General features: G+C 35.1%; 1 protein-coding gene across 1 annotated transcript in view; it reads left to right on the top strand.

The window, feature by feature from the left end:
• Positions 1-18,360, top strand: part of Ammecr1 (AMMECR nuclear protein 1) — a 123,946-nt gene that overhangs the window by 81,303 nt on the left and 24,283 nt on the right. The window lies entirely within an intron of this gene.

The following is an 18,360-nucleotide window of genomic DNA, read 5'->3' as shown; positions in this document are numbered from 1 at the left end:
CTTTAACCCCCCCCCCCCCCATCAGCCTGGTAAGTTGTAAGTTGACAAAAATTCTGACAGCCCCGCCAGATGTGCACCACTCCCACCTATCTTCATCAAAGTCAGCCTCTTCCCACTAGATAATTCTTATGGCTTCAGAGGCCTGATTTTCAACAAGCCTCCTTTCCCCCTTGCATACTTACTAACCTGCAATCCCACAGAGAACAGGAAGTGGCCATGGGACTTTTTTATTTGTGAACTAATGTCTGATTTCCTTTAGGCCCATGTTCATTTAGCAAGACTGTTACTTATGCTTCTTTTTTTCTGTTGCAGCCCTTGATGTTTTATGATTCATCCAGTTCTCCCTTTGTAAGAAAGTGAGAAAAGCACAAAAATAGGCTGGTAATATGGACCCCTGTATGTTTTAAGCTACAATAAAATAGTAATAATAACACTACAAACATAAAAAGCCACTGGGATGCTTCAGGATGCAAAGCATCAGTGTTTTCCTAAGGGGAAAGGCTTGTGAGATCAAAGCAACTCTGTGACTCTATCATGGAAGACTATTATCTATTTATTGTCTAATTCTATGAGTTTTAGGTAGAAAAATGTTGCCAAACTGCTGCACTGTGAATGCACAGTAATCTAGCTAAAGACTAAAAAGACCAGTAATTGCCTTCTAAATGAACAGCATTTAATAGATATAAACAGAGGAAGACACACTTTAGTGGAACAGTTTTTAAGCTGATGAATGAAAGATAGTCAAAGACTATAAGAATAAAGGAATATAAGGGAACATTGACCATTTAATAAAGTATAACTGGTAAGTTCATCTAAATGTTTATTACACTAACAATAAATGTTTATTAAATATGAAACTTATGTTCCCATGTTCTTTCATTCATTAAATACTTATTAAATATATACTTACTAAATATTGATTTATATTAGGCATTGGGTACACAATAGTGAGCAAAAATGAGCAGTCACTATATTCATTGGGCTTATGGTCTAATGAGTTACACATACAACATGTACACGAGTATAAATAATCAAAAGTTAGTTTTTTATAAGGATATTTTCCTACAGAAAGGCTAATATGCATAAAAATTAAGAAGTAAAGCCTTGTGAGCTTAGATATCTTACCCTTTTTGTTTTGGTGTTTTTTAAATATTTTTTTAGCTGTAGATGAATGTAATATCTTTATTTTTAAGTGGTCCTGAGGATCAAATCCAGTGCCTCACGCATGTAAGGCAAGCACCCTACCACTGAGCTACAACCCCAGCCCCTTTTTTGGTTTTGACTTAATCTTTGAAAAGTAACTTAGTTTATAAGATCTGAACTTGTCATTAAGTGCTTTGAGTAGCTTGTATGAACATTAGTTATGTTATTACAGTGTATAAAATCTTTCATGCTCAAGGTGTTCTGCAGTACTCAAACTGAACATCCTATGTCCCTGGATATATACTTGTGGTAGGCACATAGCAGGTACTCAGTAAATAATTCAGTTATATCTATAGATATCCTTTCTATTAATAATCATCAGGAGTGTCTCTTACTTTTTCTGCTGTAAGAGATAGAGCTATTGTAACATGACCATAAATCACATGGCTTTTATTCATTGCATTTTTTCCATCCTCAAATGATTTCACTATCTATTGTTGTTTTCCTAATATGTACCATAGTACAGAATCAGCAATAGCTATTATTTCAGCAGCATATCATGAAGCTTTTCCAACATAGTTTATTATCCCATTTTCTGGTCTGATGGAACAAACTTGAAATAGAACCTTTTCATTGAGAGAATTAAGTAATTTTTAATGGTAACAGAGTGGAAAACTATACAGACAGAATTTTTCTTTGCCTTTGGAAAATTAGGTTCTTAAGACATGAGTGAATAAGAGATGAAGAGTTAAAGTGTCCTTTTCTGTTTCTCAGGCTCATTTTAAACATATTTGTTAAAAGAAGTAAAGTAAAATTTGTTCCAAGTTGAGAGATTGGGAAGTTGGATAGATTAAAGTCTGAGAGCTTTAGCAGTACATCAAGAACCACATATCGCTCCTGCACTGATTCTGCACATGGCATCGTGCTATTTACTTGAAAATGAGCACTAAGGTTATCTTGCCCTGACCAGTTTATAATTTTGACATATTTATACACATAAAAGCAGAACCTACCATGTCGTTTATGTAGGGACAGATTTTCTAGTTGTTGAAGTTTTATAAAAAGAATTTAATACCCTGATTTTTTAAATGTGTAAATTTTGGTGCCACATGCCTGTAATCCCCGCAACTTGGGAGGCTGAGGAAGGAGGATCGCATGTTTCAGGTCAGCTGCAGCAAAGCTCTAGCAACTTGATGTCTCTCAAAATGAAAAATATATTTTTTTATAGTTGTAGGTAGACAGCATGCCTTTATTTATTTTTTATGTGGTGCTGAGAATCGAACCCAGTGCCTCACACATGCTAGGCAAGTGCTCTACCACTAAGCTATAGCCCTAACCCTGAAAAAGTAATTTTAAAAAATGGTCAAGGGGAGGCTAGGGTTGTGGCTCATTGGTGGAGCACTTGCCTAGCATGTGCAAGATGCTGGGATTGATCCTCAGCACCACATAAAATAAATAAATAAAATAAAGATATTGTGTCCAACTACAACTAAAAAATAAAAATTAAAAAAAGATTTAAAGAAAAATTTTAAAAGGACTAGAGATGAAACCAATCCACAAAACTACAACTATCTTATATTTGATAAAGGGGCTAAAAGCATGCAATGGAGGAAGGATAGCATCTTCAACAAATGGTGCTGGGAAAACTGGAAATCCATATGCAACAAAATGAAACTGAATCCCTTTCTCTCGCCATGCACAAAAGTTAATTCAAAATGGATCAAGGAGCTTGATATCAAATCAGAGACACGCCGTCTGATAGAAGAAAAAGTTGGCTACGATCTACATACTGTGGGGTCGGGCTCCAAATTCCTCAATAGGACACCCATAGCACAAAAGTTAATAACTAGAATCAACAAATGGGACTTACTCAAACTAAAAAGTTTTTTCTCAGCAAAAGAAACAATAAGAGAGGTAAATAGGGAGCCTACACCCTGGGAACAAATCTTTACTCCTCACACTTCAGATAGAGCCCTAATATCCAGAGTATACAAAGAACTCAAAAAATTAGACAATAAGAGAACAAACAACCCAATCAACAAATGGGCCAAGGACCTGAACAGACACTTCTCAGAGGAGGACATACAGTCAATCAATAAGTACATGAAAAAATGCTCACCATCTCTAGCAGTCAGAGAAATGCAAATGAAAACCACCCTAAGATACCATCTCACTCCAGTAAGATTGGCAGCCATTATGAAGTCAAACAACAACAAGTGCTGGCGAGGATGTGGGGAAAAGGGTACACTTGTACATTGCTGGTGGGACTGCAAATTGGTGCAGCCAATTTGGAAAGCAGTATGGAGATTTCTTGGAAAGCTGGGAATGGAGCCACCATTTGACCCAGCTATTCCCCTTCTCGGTCTATTCCCTAAAGACCTAAAAAGAGCATGCTACAGGGACACTGCTACATCGATGTTCATAGCAGCACAATTCACAATAGCAAGACTGTGGAACCAACCTAGATGCCCTTCAATAGATGAATGGATAAAAAAAATGTGGCATTTATACACAATGGAGTATTACTCTGCATTAAAAAAATGTCAAAATCATAGAATTTACAGGGAAATGGATGACATTAGAGCAGATTATGCTAAGTGAAGCTAGCCAATCCCTAAAAAACAAATGCCAAATGTCTTCTTTGATATAAGGAGAGTAACTAAGAACAGAGTAGGGTCGAAGAGCATGAGAAGAAGATTAACATTAAACAGGGATGAGAGGTGGGAGGGAAAGGGAGAGAGAAGGGAAATTGCATGGAAATGGAAGGAGACCCTCAGAGTTATACAAAAGTACATACAAGAGGAAGTGAGGGGAAAGGGAAAAATAATACAAGGGGGACAAATGAATGTCAGTAGAGGGGGCAGAGAGAGAAGAGGGGAGGGGAGGGGAGGGGAGGGGGGATAGTAGAGGATAGGAAAGGCAGCAGAACACAACAGACACTAGTATGGCAATATGTAAATCAATGGATGTGTAACTGATGTGATTCTGCAATCTGTATATGGGGTAAAAATGGGAGCTCATAACCCACTTGAATCAAAGTGTGAAATATGATATATCAAGAACTATGTAATGTTTTGAACAACCAACAATAAAAAATTAAAAAAAATAAAATAAAAAAGGACTAGAGATGTAGTTCAATGGTGAAGTGTGCCTGGGTCCAGTCCCCAGCACCAAAAAAAAGTAACTTTTCTATTGAATAATTATTTATGTAACTCAGCAGCTAAGGAGAAATGATGGGATAGAATGGATGAACTATAGGGTAAGAATAGAAAGGGATATGCAAAGTGAAAAGAAAAGGAGAGTGATCCTCCTATTAGAAGTGTGTAGGAAACATGTGAGATAAAAAGAGGAGTGGATGAGAAATGCAAAATGGGGGACACATGTTAAGACTGAATTTCTCACAGGCAGTGTTAGTAGTCTGCTTCTGCCCTACCCTTATCTGCTCAGTTTCTGGGTTCTATTTGACTTTAGCATACTGACAATTGCCAGGTGCCTGACAGTGTTGAGTTATGCTGAGTAGCTCGCTGTTTTATTGTTCTAGCAATTCCCTTGTGCCCTAGGCATCATTTTCTTCTTTACTTCTTGAACATCCGCTCTAAAGTGTTATTGGATTAGGATATCTGGTCAAGATATTTATGAAAGAGTAATGGAAAAATCAGTGGATGAGGGAACGAGGGAAATAAGGAAATGTAGCATGTGGTCCCAACTGTTATTAAGTACTTGTGTGACTTTGTGGACACACCATGTTAAATGTCAAATGAATGGTGCAGATCAGTTGATCTCTAAGCACTTACCCCATGACTGAAGGGGGCCTTGTTCTTGGAGGACACATATCATGGTGTCTAATATGATAGATTTGTTTACTTTATGGGGCTATCTTATGGTTCAGCTAAGATAAAAGATGTGAAAGTACTTTGGAAACTCTGTGAAGTATTTATGTAAAATGAAGATGATATGAATGGTTAAAAGATACTTTGCCCCAAATATAAAATATGATAAAAATTTAAATAGTTCCTTTTAAATGAATGTGAGGCAAGTTACAAATGGTTTAGCCAGGTGCAGTGGCACACATTTGTAATACCAGTTACATGGAAGGCTAAGGTGGGATGATCACAAGGCTAGCTTTGGAAATTTAACAAGACCCTATTTCATAGTGAAAAGTAAAGAAAGGACTGGCTGTGTAACTATGTGGTAGAGAGTGTCTCTGTGTTCAATACTTAGTACCTACAAATTCTAATATAAATTAAAACTACAGAGCCCTTAAACACAGATGCATGGTTATACATGTTGTAGTGAGATATGCCACTTAAAAGTACATGGATCAAGGAACTGATTGAATAAACTTTGGTTGATATTAATTGGTAAAGCAGCTAGGCTGTGGGGCTGAGGCACTCTACTTTTCTTTCAATCCCCCTCCTGCCTGTAAAAGTTATCCTAAAATCCCTAGGGAAAAAAATACATTCTGGATCAAGTACTTTTCTCTGTCATCATTCCCCAAAGACTGAAATGAAATATGACAAACTGTACAAAAGGGAAAGGGTCATCTTGATTCAATGATAGAGTGTGAACACATGGAGCTGCCTCATCATCTGACTTGTTGGAATTATCCTGAATAGCAGGGCAGGAGGCCATTGTATGCCTTTGTCTTAGTGATTGCCTCTTTGTAATTCATGTCTTTCTTTTGACATTTTATTTTTCTTCTTCATTACCTTATTAAGGTAGAAAGAGAAAAAAAGGAAGGACAACATCTAGAACTGGGAGTGAGGAAGAATTAACAAAAATAAAGTTGAAAACCATTGCAGTGAAGTAGCAGGGAGGGTTGGGTTCCTTCTCTCCCTCAATATGATAGAGTTGGTAAGTTTACTTTGTACCTCATCATGAATTTTGACTTCAGTCTTTCCCTTGGTTACCTTTAGTCCCCACACCAGTGACATTTGTAAAAATACAGACAATACACACAATAAGAAGCAGACTATCTTGCAGCAGACCCATACCATCTAAGACTAGCAATAGTTTTAGAAAAGACAAACCAGTAGATAAGAGCCAACCACCTTAACATGGCATATAAGTTAAAGTGACAATATATGTTTTGCTGGTGACAGAGTTCTGTTTATACATTTGGTTTTCATGAAAGGAGGGAAGGAAAAAAATTACATGATTTTATGACAAGCCTGAGACAACTTATTCATTCAGGTTGGAAAAGCAAAGTTAAAAATCAGAAACAGACCCACCAGGCTAGATATGTCCAAATTCTGGTACTTTGGTAACTGTATTACGATTTCCAACAGATTAAATTTCAAATTGTAGAAAGGCTTCAGAATAAAGGAAGGCTTAGTATCCCACTAATAGAGCTTATTAAATTTAGATAAAACAGATGTTTTTTCAATGGCAGCAGCTCTGAATCACCAAGATCAAAATGTAGAAGGAAGAGGAGAATGAAAGCAAGCTGGTACTTAAACACACACACACACACACACACACACACAAAATACCATTTATATAGACAGTTTTAGAATCTGCTCACACTTGTACCTAAAGCTTTCTTTCAGTTAAACTCCATGAAAGAAAACATGAAGCATGGGATCCTTAAAACGATTATTTGTGTTGTTTTCCTGACATTCTGGAAGTGATTCTGGGAAAGCAGACTAAGCTTTATAGGCAAACAGTGCTGAGTTCAAACATCAGCTCTTTTACTATTTTTGACCTTTGTTAAATTGCTTATTCTCACTGAAGATCACTGAATCTCAATATCCTCATCTGCAAAATGGGTGTATTTGAGGACTAAATAAGATGATGCATGTATAACACCTGGCTAACAGTAAGTACTCAACAGATACTGGCTTTTTGTCATTTAAAATTGGTTTTGCTCACGATGTTATGTGCAAATATATTAGGAAAAGTCTTCTAGAGCTTGATTAGGAGCTTTAGATTAGCAGTCTTCCAAGAGGGATGCACTCTGCTAAGCTATTGTAGGGTACAAAGAAAATATTAGAAATTCTATTTAGGAAAATTTTATCTAAAATATAAGAAACTATTTAAAATCTACTAATATTTAACATTTGAATTGACCCTGGTACTTTAATTTGGTCCATGTGAGGGTCACTATCACATACTCTAAATGAAGGACTGTGAGGAAGGCATGAGATCCACCAATTGGTGGGGTTTGAGAGTGGCACAACATTCATTCACTCATTTTCAACATACTGCAGTGTATTTCAGTTTATATTCGCTTGGTTAAGTAGATTCATAGTTCTTAATATTATGTTCAGTTTGTAGTATCTTTGTGTAAATCATCTTAAACCATATGACCATTATTAATAGGTTATCTAAAGTTAGATAAATTAACCTATGCTGAATGGGAAAGTAGCTTAAGAAGATTCCTGTAAAGGAAAAATGAGTTGATGGTCATTCTAATAATGGAAGCACAAGGCAAGGGTAAGAAAATGGTGAAACTAAGTAACATTTCTCCTACCTTATAAGTTAGTGGCTGAAGTTATAAATTAAAAACAAAAATAATCTAATCAGACCTGAAAAGATGTCAGCCCCAAAACAAGAAAGTGTCAAGTACATTATTTAATTTTTATACCTGCTAACTTTAAGAACAAAGCTTCCTCTGAGTATATTGTGCTTTGATATATTAGCTAATGATTGTACTTCATAAACATACATAATGGGAATATGTGCTCAACTTTCTTTGCTTATAAGAATGCTCAAAGTAGATTGGAGACCACTGGTTTAGCTGAGGAAGGCAGTTGCTGCCTTTGGAGTCTCTCATCTCTTACTGTGTGCCTGCCTCTTAGAGTTTGTTGTTTGGGTTTCTAAAATATTTTTATTTAAATTTTTTCCTAATGAGTTTAGTGTATGTAGGATGATAGATAATAATATATCTAAACCCATTGAAGATAAATTGAACAGAATTTAGGGAACTTCATTTCTTGATAAAAATTCATTGCATAGAAGTAAAAATCCAATCCCTGCCTTATAGATTTTAAAACTCTAGTTCAGAAAACCTAAGAAAATGTTTCAAAATAGTATACGAATGGGTTCTTGAGAAATAATGGAAATTCTTTATGAAGGCACAACTTATGTGATGAAATAGATTTGTTTCTGGGAACAAATATGTATACATTTCATTTATGTAAAATTTACCTGCAATTACCAGTAAGATAATAGCAGAATGTGTAAAACAGATTTTTTAAAATAGGAGCTCATATAAACATTCCTCACAGCATTCCCATTATATATGATTTTAATAAGTGTTTTATACATGTCCATTTATTATTTAGTATTCTCTTTACTACATATTGAGTATCCCTTAGCTGAAATGCTTCTTAGGACTACAAATGTTAAATTTTTTTTTTTAATTTTCAGATTTTGGAATATTTGCATAGACTTGGGCATACCTGTTCTAAAATCCAAAATCTGAAATGCTCCAAAAGCCAAAACTTTTCAAATGTCATGTTGGTGCTCAAAAAATTTGTAATGAAGTAAACAAACAAACAACAGCAGCAGCAAACAAACAAACAAAAAAAACAATGCTTTCTCTGTGGAGTTTCTGAATGTACTCTCTCCTGTGGACTTTTGTAGCTTATTATTCTTTTTTTGGTCACAGTAGCACAATGAATTAGGTACTATTATTATCTCCACTTTATAGATGAGTAAATGGATGCTGGCATAAGTTAATACTTGCCTAAATGTTGCATAAGTACTATGCAATACAGCCAGGATCCAAATAAAATTATGTTTGACCTCAGAGCCCAAGCTCTTGATCATGCTGCTTTGCTAGGTTCTATAGAACTGTGAAATAATGCTTATATATTAATGATTAATTTTTCATTTTTAGGTGCTATTATTGACATTAAGTTACAGGAAGCTGTTGTTATACCTGAGAGACACGAGAGACATGCTTTTAATGGCCATTAGGGAAATAATACTCATTCAGGGTTGTAGATGAGGTTTCTAAATTCCAATTCAGTTTAAGAAGTTGTTCCTTAAATTTTATAGTATTCTAACTTAGGGAACACAAGGATAAGATGCCTGGAAAATTTGAAAGTATATGTCAGGTTATTTTGTGTTAGTTTTTTAAAGGTAGAAACAATCTCACGTTTTCAGATTTCCCCAGATGGAAATTGTGAGTGGCCATGCTATAATCTGTTTTCCAAACCCACACATTTTTTTTTTCCTTTCCAACACCATGACAGTACTGTTCTTATCATATACAGTAATGAGTGACTCAAAATCATATTGAGTTTTAAAGATGAACTTGAATCATGAAGAAAAAAATGTGATCATTATACTCTGGCAGAATATATTTTAAAGGATTTTCATCTGAAAAATAATTAAAGCAAACATGGGTTCTAGTAGTTCATTTCTAAAAACAGAATAGAGTAAATCTAGAAATTCCACAGAGAAAGCATTATGTGGAAGGAAATGAGAAATATTTGCCATATACACATTTAGCCATCTGTCCCTTTATGTATCTTATATTTTCCAGTTTTAGTTCTGCTCCACTAAATCAAATTCACAACCAATTCCTTTAATTTAGAGGGGAAGAACTTGTGGCCTAGGAGGCAGATTCTGATGATACCACTCTGGTCATCACAGCTTGAAGCCCAGAAGGCATTTTTCCTCCTGATGGGCAGTGTAGGCTGTCTCATAGAGAGTAGAGGCTTTTAAGAATTGAAGACTTGAACAATTCAAGAACTGTAGGCTAATCAGAGGGCAGTAGGTGATAACACCCTTAAAGGCTAAGTGAATCTCATAGGAGGCAAATAATAGAAAAATGTACTGAACCCATAGCCCTTTATCTCCCTCTCTCTTATCCTTCCATTATTTCTTCCTTGCTTTCTCTCTTTGTCCCTTTGTGCTTGTCTCTATTTGCACCCTTTCTAGGGGTCCCTCTCTTTTTGTACTTTCTTTGCCTCCCACTTCCTTTTCCTGCTTCTTCCTTTTGTCTTCATCTCCATCTTTTTTCTTTGTCTATTTTTTTCTTTTCTTCCTTTCTCTCTTCTCTTCACTTCATCCTATCCCTTAGTTCTTCCCTCTGTTCCTCATGAATTACTCATCATGTCACATTAAATATGCATATATCTTAAAATTAATAGACATTATTTTCATTGAGCAGCAAGTGGGTTGTATTTATAACTGGAAAGGGAAAAACATCTCCCGATTAAGTAACACTGAACATATGGCTCGCAAGTGAAATTTTTCTTTGGAGTCACGGTCCTCACCAAAATAAGGTTCCTATTCTTTTTCCCTAAATATAATTATGTTTTTTGTTGCTCCTCTCTACCCTTAGGTTTGGTGAGTATTCAAATTGTTTGCATTTTGTTTTGTACCCCTTATTTCTTGAATTTGTAGAAGCCAATATTGCTTCTTAATGAGTAAAAGAGCTTATGTAGCTGGACATGGTGGCACACACCTGTAATCCTAGTGACTCAGGAGGCTGAGACAGGATAATTCCAAGTTCAAGGCCAACCACAGCAACTTAGCAAGGCCCTAAACAACTTAGTGAAACCCTGTCTCAAAATTTAAAAAAAATAAGGGCTGGGGATATGGCTCAGTGGTTAAATGCCTTGGGTTCAATCCCTGTTACCAAAAAAATAAAACAAAACAAAAACAACAAAGCAGCAACCATAAACCCCCTCAAAAACATATTTATAATTTTTCAGATGTATGTTTGGGATTCTAATATTCTGAGTTTCTAAGATTCAAACATGTCAAGGGTTTTTACTGTTCCATGTGCTCTAATGGGTAATGGCAGTTTATGAGATTTCCTGATGACTGAAACCCCCCATGAAGAAACTTTATTTTTAGACTGATGCATGGTTCATTTGCTTTACTTTGCCTATATAAACAGTGATTTTTTTTTTAATTTTGGTTTTAATTATTTCCTTTTCCTGAAAAAAAATGATTGTATGTAATATGAAGTCCCTCTGAGTTTGGTAACTTCCCACTAGTTAACCGATTAAGGGCATCAAAGTTTCAGAAAGTGAATGAACAAGTGAATAAATGGCTAGACAGATTCACTTAAATCATTCCTGTTGCATGCTATGTTGTTTATGATGAGCCTTGTAATAGCTGAGGTTTTGCCTCTTTCAACTAGTGTTTTTTTTTTTTTTTTTTTTAGCATATTTTCCAGGGACTGTCACAAACCCTTTGATTCTTTGATAGCTAAATTCTTAATTTCTTTTCTTAAAATGTTCATTTTCATTAGAGTGCTATTTAACATTAGACATTAACTTTGACAGATGTTATTGCTGCTTCTCAATTAGGTGAAGTGTATTCTTGGGAAGGTGCCAATTTGAATTGAATATGTTTGAATTTGGTATGTGAACTAAATTGTTGTTTAAAACCTTTACCCATCTATCATTGATGGAGCAGGCAGCTAGTTTTGTACATAAGTGTTTTGTTTTATTTTTTCCTAGTAAAATTTGAACATTTAGGAAATGACTTCCTATTCTAGTAAAGAGAATTTCATATGAATTTACTAAAAGATCCACTTGACAGTTCCTTAGATTGCTAGAATTTAAATTGGCAGATACTACTTTGGTATAAAATGCTTTCTATGGACAATATTAATATTTGAAAACCCCTTTTTATCATGCAGATTTTGAACAGACAGGAAGTCAAGCTCTATTTACCCATTGGCTACTAATGAATGCCATTGAATTATTATTTATCATCTTCAGGCAAAAACACTGTAGTTATGAGATCAGAATTGCCAATTAAAGCAAGCATTTAATTTTAAAATTTAAAAAAGAATCCATCCAGAGGTGAAAACTAAAGTATGGATACTCGAAGGAATTTTGAACTTGAATCAGAAAATCTGAATTGTATCCCTACTTCTATCATTAATTTAGCTGGGTCACCTCAATCAAGTCACTACCAACTCGGAACTGCAATATCCTAATGGTTCAGCTTTAACATTACGTGTTCTATATACTAAAAAAGAGCTTGGTTGAGGAAAGCTGAATCCTCTTGTTTATCGTCTATCCACACCAGCCTGGCAGCTCAGAGGTCAGTCTCCAGCTGCATTTTCGTCATTTTATAATCCCTTAAATCCTTGCTAGGCTTTCATTGCTAGTTCGGTTCCCTAGGAATTTGCATTTAGAGACACGTAGGGCTCCCTACCTTTGGAATTTTTCTATGCTTGTGAGTTTAATGAAAAGTTACTTAGAGTTGGATGAAAATCCCAAGAATCAAGTCTTGTTTGAATGTTTTCTCTAAAATCAAACTATTATGACTAATGTTTCTCTATTGTTTTTGAGCTTTGAAGTTACTATGTTGAATCTTAGTGTAGTGAAGCATTGTTGTCATTTGCTCCCATTATCTGTTATCATTTTCTCCCTTACTCATTATTCTAAATATTCTTATTTTTGAAGCTTAAAATGATTGAGCAACAAGGTTCCATATCATGAGAAAAGCTTGCTACCCTGATTCTGTTATGTTAGGTATTTGAAATCTTTATTGATTAGAAATAGGTTGAATTGCACCAAGCTAAAATTAAACTTTCCTTGGTTTGCTTAAGTAATATAGTAAACAAAATGGGATTTGCATCAAAGAGATTAAAAAATTAACTGTATGGCTACTTTAGAACATGTAGTTTTCATAAGAAAGCTAGAGCTAGATTTAAGGAGGCCTAGCATGATAATAAAAAAAGGCAGTCAATACTAAACTTTGGTGAGAATGTAGAGAAAATGAAATGCTCATACATTGCTGATGGAAATGTTGCATCATGCAGCCATTTTGGGAAACTATTTGTTGGTTCCTCAAAAAGTTAAAGATAGAATTAATTACCTTTATAACCAGTAATTCCCCTCCTAGGTGTTTATATAAGAGAAATGAAAACATACAAATATTTGCAACAGCATATTCAATAATAGCCAAAAAATGGAAACAGCCTAAATGGCTATCCATCTGTGAATGGATAACAATATATGATATATTCATGCAATGGAGTATAATTAGGCAACATGAAGGATAAAATAATGATACATGGTACAACATGGGTGAAACTTCAGAAACATTATGCTAAGTGAAAGAAGCCAGACGCCAAGGCAAAATTACTATAGGATTCTACTTATACAAAAGGTCTGGAATAGGCAAATGCATAGAAAGTATATTCTTTCCCAGGACCTGAGGGTTGGGGCATGAGCAGTGGTTGCTAATGGGAAAGGGGATTTTTTTTTTTGAGGAGATGAAATATTCTAATATTGAGAGGTGGTGATTCTTGTACAACTCTGAATACACTAAACATTTTTGAATTGTATATATTAAATTTACTGGTACGTAAATTATATCTCAATAAGACTGGGTTTTTTATATATATATATATATATATATATATATATATATATATATATATATATATATAAATATAAATAGGCAGCTGGGCTCAGTGGCACATGCCTGTAATCCCAGCACCTCAGGAAGCTGAGAAGGGAGGATTGCAAATTCAAAGCCAGCCTCAGCCATAGGAAGGCACTAAGCAGCTCAGGGAGATCCTGTCTCTAAATAAAATACTAAATAGGGCTGGGATGTGGCTCAGTGGTTGAGTGCCTATGAGTTCAATCCCCAGTATCCACCCCCCAAAAAAATCCCCCAAAGCACTAGTGACTTAGCAGTATAGCTAAAGTGTATTTAAATTGTTTTATGCTAGGGACTGAGGGAAGCAGGGAACGGGGAATTAGTGTTTAGTTAGTTGTTGGTACTAGGGATTAAACCCAACATTGCTCTACCACTGAGCTACATCCCCAGTTCTTTTTATTTTTTATTTTGAGACAGGGTCTTACTAATTTGCTGACACTGGTCTTAAACTTGTGATCCTCCTGTCTCAGCCTCCTGAATTGCTGGGATGACAGTAGTGTTCCACCACACCCAGGAGGAGTTAGTAATTAATGAATAGAGTTTCAATTGAGGAAAACAAAAAGGTTCTGGAGATGGATGGTGATGATGGTGTGAATGCACTTAATCTTTTTTTTTTTTTTTTTTTTTTTTTTTTTTTTTTTTTTTTTTATTGGTTGTTCAAAACATTATAAAGCTCTTGACATATCATATTTCATACATTAGATTCAAGTTGGTTATGAACTCCCAATTTTACCCCAAATACAGATTGCAGAATCACATCGGTTACACATCCACATTTTTACATAATGCCCTATTAGTAACTGTTGTATTCTGCTACCTTTCCTATCCTCTACCATCCCCCCTCCCTCCCCTCCCATCTTCTCTCTCTACCCCATCCACTGTAATTCATATCTCTCCTTGTTTATTTTCCCATTCCCCTCACAACCTCTTATATGTAATTTTGTATAACAATGAGGGTCTCCCTCCATTACCATGCAATTTCCCTTTTCTCTCCCTTTCCATCCCACCTCATGTATCTGTTTAATGTTAATCTTTTCTTCCTGCTCTTCCTCCCTGCTCTGTTCTTAGTTGCTCTCCTTATATCAAAGAAGACATTTGGTATTTGTTTTTTAGGGATTGGCTAGCTTCACTAAGCATAATCTGCTCTAGTGCCATCCATTTCCCTGCAAATTCTATGATTTTGTCATTTTTTAGTGCTGCGTAATACTCCATGGTGTATAAATGCCACATTTTTTTTATCCATTCATCTATTGAAGGGCATCTGGGTTGGTTCCACAGTCTAGCAATTGTGAATTATGCTGCTATGAACATCGATGTAGCAGTATCCCTGTAGTACGCTCTTTTAAGGTCTTCAGGGAAAAGTCCAAGAAGGGCAATAGCTGGGTCAAATGGTGGTTCCATTCCCAGCTTTCCCAGGAGTCTCCATACTGTTTTCCAGATTGGCCGCACCAGTTTGCAGTCCCACCAGCAATGTACAAGAGTACCCTTTTCCCCACATCCTCTCCAGCACTTGTTGTTGTTTGACTTCATAATGGCTGCCAATCTTACTGGAGTGAGATGGTATCTTAGGGTGGTTTTGATTTGCATTTCTCTGACTGCTAGCGATGGTGAGCATTTTTTCATGTACTTGTTGATTGATTGTATGTCCTCCTCTGAGAAGTGTCTGTTCAGGTCTTTGGCCCATTTGTTGATTGGGTTATTTGTTTTCTTATTGTTTAATTTTTTGAGTTCTTTGTATACTCTGGATATTAGGGCTCTATCTGAAGTGTGAGGAGTAAAAATTTGTTCCCATGATGTAGGCTCCCTATTTACCTCTTTTATTGTTTCTCTTGCTGAGAGAAAACTTTTCAGTTTAAGTAAGTCCCATTTGTTGATTTTTGTTATCAACTTTTGTGCTATGGGTGTCCTATTAAGGAATTTGGAGCCCGACCCTACAATATGTAGATCGGAGCCAACTTTTTCTTCTATCAGACGCAGAGTCTCTGATTTGATATCTAGCTCCTTGATCCACTTTGAGTTAACTTTTGTGCATGGCGAGAGGAGGGGATTCAATTTCATTTTGTTGCATATGGATTTCCAGTTTTCCCAGCACCATTTGTTGAAGATGCTATCCTCCCTCCATTGCATGCTTTTAGCTCCTTTATCAAATATAAGATAGTTGTAGCTTTGTGGATTAGTCTCTGTGTCCTCTATTCTGTACCATTGGTCCACCCTCCTGTTTTGGTACCAGTACCATGCTGTTTTTGTTACTATTGCTCTGTAATATAGTTTTAAGTCTGGTATCGCTATACCGCCTGATTCACACTTCCTGCTTAGAATTGCTTTTGCTATTCTGGGTCTTTTATTTTTCCATATGAATTTCATGATTGCTTTATCCATTTCTACAAGAAATGCCGTTGGGATTTTGATTGGCATTGCATTAAACCTATAGAGAACTTTTGGTAATATCGCCATTTTGATGATGTTAGTTCTGCCTATCCATGAACAGGGTATATTTTTCCATCTTCTAAGATCTTCTTCTACTTCTCTTTTTAGGGTTTTGTAGTTTTCATTATATAAATCTTTCGCCTCTCTTGTTAGGTTGATTCCCAAGTATTTTATTTTTTTTGAGGATATTGTGAATGGAGTGTTTTTCCTCATTTCCGTTTCAGAAGTTTTGTCGCTGATATACAGAAATGCCTTTGATTTATGCGTGTTGATTTTATATCCTGCCACTTTGCTGAATTCATTTATTAGTTCTAGTAGTTTTTTTGTAGACCCTTTTGGGTCTTCTAGGTATAGAATCATGTCATCTGCAAATAGTGATAATTTAAGTTCTTCCTTTCCTATTTTTATGCCTTTAATTTCTTTCGTCTGTCTAATTGCTCTGGCCAGTGTTTCGAGAACTATATTGAATAGAAGTGGTGATAGAGGGCATCCCTGTCTTGTTCCAGATTTTAGGGGGAATGCCTTCAATTTTTCTCCATTGAGAATGATGCTAGCCTGAGGCTTAGCATAGATAGCTTTTACAATGTCGAGGTAAGTTCCTGTTATCCCTAGTTTTTCTAATGTTTTGAACATAAAGGGATGCTGTACTTTGTCGAATGCTTTTTCTGCGTCTATTGAGATGATCATATGGTTCTTATTTTTAAGTCTATTGATGTGGTGAATAACATTTATTGATTTCCGTATATTGAACCATCCTTGCATCCCAGGGATGAATCCAACTTGATCATGGTGCACAATTTTTTTGATGTGCCTTTGTATCCGGTTCGCCAGAATTTTATTGAGGATTTTTGCATCTATGTTCATCAGAGATATTGGTCTGTAGTTTTCTTTCTTTGAGGTGTCTTTGTCTGGTAATCTTTATGGAACTGTATATTTTAAAATGATTAAAATGTTAATTTATGTATATTTATCAAAATAAAAATACATAACTCTAAAAAATTGAATTTCATATTATTCTAATGTACAAGGCTTTTTTTCCTTTCTTTTTAACAGGAAAATAAAAAATGTGATTGGCTTTTTTATGCATGATATTCTTCGGAATTATGTATTAGAATTTCTCTCCAGTATGTGTGTATAGGGGAGATGCTTATATACACATGTCTTTATCTTGACTTTGAATGAGAGCTTAAAAGTCTTTTTTTTAAACTTTGTTTGCCAGTAGAAAAATAAAAGAAGCTAAACCTCAGGAAATTTATGTTGTTAAATTATAAAATATTGAAGTGCTGATTTTAGAATATGAGTTATCACAATTTCCTGATTTTCTTGGTTAATCCTGGCTTCTTGAATAGGAGAAACATTTATACTTTACAAATATATAATATCTCTATATCTTCCTAAAATCATTTTCTTTTGTATAACAAGAGAGAAAGAACAAGCACTAAAATGCATTGAAAATATAAACACAATGGATTAGTTTCAGAATACAAATGAAGGGATGAAAATGAAAAGAGAAGAAAATTTAGTAATAAGAAAGTCACTGAAAGGGGAATTAAATTATTTTCAAAGGCTATGGAACTTTGTTATGACCAAACAGTTGGTAGGGTCTAAGTTTTGGGCCTCAAAGGATTAATCTGTGAAAACACTTTCTAAGCCTGGCTGCTATATGTGACATTGGAAGAAGAATGACTTGAAGGCCCATAGTGTCATTAATATTTTAGACAATCAGAGGTGTGCTTGTTTTTCTTGATCAGGAAATGGTTTCTTATAAATAGTGTGTTATCTATCTACCTACTTACCTACCTACTTACCTACCAACCTATCTACTATATAAAACATATATATTTCAGTCTGTTCCACTATTGCAGGAAGAAGTATGGCCTTACAAAATTTTTGTCCTTTAGAGTGGGATCCTTCCATAATTTAGCACTTGATTAATGGATCCAATCAGAGTTTGTATACTCAGAAATTCATTGCACGGGATTAATGATCTCCTAATTGTAATTTTATTTCCCAGATTAGCCTTATTTCCTGTAGTTTCTTAATTTTTGAGTCATTTTGAGTTATCATTTACAAGGGACATGAAATTTTGTATATTTAGTCTATAACTTGTATGATTTTTAAAATCTTTTTTGAATTGTGAGTCTTCTGTGGTATCTGGCCAAACTAGTATAAACTATTTTATTGTGTACAATATGATTATTACACACATAGCCAGAGATATATTACTTTTTGTATACTTTTCCTTTTTTTTTTTTTTTTTACTTCCATTAACACTAGAGCCAGAGGTCTTCCAATAAGTTTCCATTAGTCTGGTTTTTATTCCCCTCAAAAGAAAAATAGAACTTTCTCATATTATACAAGTAACACAAAGAGACATCAAGAAATGGATGTACAGGAAATTTTATTGTACATCTACTCTTT

The sequence above is a fragment of the Marmota monax genome, unplaced genomic scaffold (assembly GCF_021218885.2).
Source record: "Marmota monax isolate L192 unplaced genomic scaffold, Marmota_monax_Labrador192_F-V1.1 WCK01_AAM20220418_F8-fsc00050, whole genome shotgun sequence".
In the NCBI taxonomy this organism is placed as follows: Eukaryota; Metazoa; Chordata; class Mammalia; order Rodentia; family Sciuridae; genus Marmota; species Marmota monax.
The sequence above is the reverse complement of the archived record's forward strand: the minus strand, read 5'-3'. Positions and strand labels throughout refer to the sequence as shown.